Consider the following 1,986-nt stretch of genomic DNA (forward strand, 5'->3'; position numbering starts at 1 on the left):
GTGGTCCCTATTGGTATCAGTAATAAATAAAGGGTTAAATTTGTCGAAATCAATCGTCAGTTAAGCATTCTCCGGCTGAATTTGCTCGAATCGATCGTCAATTGGTTGAAATGAAACATATTCGTTCGGGTCAGTTATTAAAGTGAAAAAAATTTCATTAATTCTTATACAATTATGATTCAAGCTATGATCAATTATATATATGATATTAATAAAAATATGATTATATGTATATAAATGGTATCACACCTCGTACCTTTGTATCGAGCTCACGCGCAAATAAATAAATTCCGTAACAAAATTTCATATCTAACGTAACTCTGCAGTTTTGGTTGTCTTCACCGTGTATCGCACGAACGTATATCGATATTTCTACAGGATTCTTGTCACTGATATACACGTATATGTGTGATCGTTACATGTATAAATTTGTACATCACGCATCCTCGACTGCGGACTTCTGCGGATGTCCGGCTGGCGCGGATCAGCCTCTCTCGAGCCTTTCTCCGCCACGTATCGACTCGCGACGTTCTTAGCAAAGTGCGCTGCGTACATTACATATGCGTGACGGCGGATACGTTGCTTTTGCAGTCGCGTATAAAGGGTCAGTCGTCATTCATCGGTCACGAATAAATAGAACGCGGCGAAAAGTCGTACAGCGATCCACGGAAAAGAACAAAATAATACTGAGCACCGTCGTTACACTGAGAAAACGTCGCTTGGATCAACTGAGAGTTGCTCGCGACGCGATCGACCTCCGCCTCTTCTCCTCACCTCGGCATCCCGCCGACACGATCGATCGGTTCGATCGAGCGGATCCGATTGGGAAATTTGGGCTTCCGTTCGCAACATATGTGCAGGAACAGAATTTACGTATATCTGTACGAGAATGGTCGTAAGGTTCGAGCAGCGATCAGTTCATTCATGCAGCTCCTTTTCTCAGTGCACTCGCCTAAACGGATAACGAATCGAGTTCGGACTTAAATCGAGTAAATTAAGATAAAAATTAAGGCTGTCCAGACTTTGGCATTGTAACATCACATACAAAGCGGAACATTGCACGAGCGAGCGAGCGAGCGAGCGAGCGAGCATTCGCACTTACTACGGTCCCTCCCAGGGCTCGTTGTCAGAACAGTTTACGAGAATGAGATAAAGGATCCAACGAACGAGACTGACAGAACTCTTTTACATCAAGCACGCTAAAAAGGACTCTAACAGCTAAAGTTCATCGGAGCGAAATAGAGCCTCCATCTCCCTATAAGTCGTACGAATAAATACGAAAGTAAAATCGATGATTATACAAACTACAACTATCGAGAATTCAACGGTGTGTGTTACATTTGCGTATTAGCAAAGGCAGTCATTGCACGTGTTTCACGATACATTTGAATTCCTTTTTGCGATTATTGCCTTCGACGTAACGATGTAGCGCGTACGGTAGCGGCCGAAAGTTTATATATATATGTATGTGTAATCAAATTTATATATATATATATATATATAAATATAAATAATAAGTTGACTCGTTTACCTAAGTTTTAATTTTAAATAATTATTATTATTTAAAAGTATTATTAAGGTAAATATTAAGATAAATAAAACATATATATATGCATATATATATATAAAATTTTTCTGGTTCATTCATATTTCGCTAGACACATTTAGTCAAAATTTTTTTCCGTGTATTGCTATATACAAGGTGTTCAAAAAAGGTGGTAACAAACTTTAGAAATATGTAGTACTCGTGAAAACAAAGCGAAAAGCAAGACTCCAAAAACCATTTATTTCCGAGTTATAGAGCATTTTTTGCTGTTATTAATAATCCGTTCATTTCGAGTATGTAAACGTATTTACACGCGACCGCACGTATACCCGTCCTTCACAACTTTAGAACTTTTTTTGAACACTCTGCATATATATATATATATATATATATATATATATATATATATATATATATATATATATATATATATATATATA

This window comes from Odontomachus brunneus, unplaced genomic scaffold, assembly GCF_010583005.1.
Source record: "Odontomachus brunneus isolate Ranch 3 - 2012 unplaced genomic scaffold, Obru_v1 Obru_scaffold_040, whole genome shotgun sequence".
NCBI lineage: Eukaryota > Metazoa > Arthropoda > Insecta > Hymenoptera > Formicidae > Odontomachus > Odontomachus brunneus.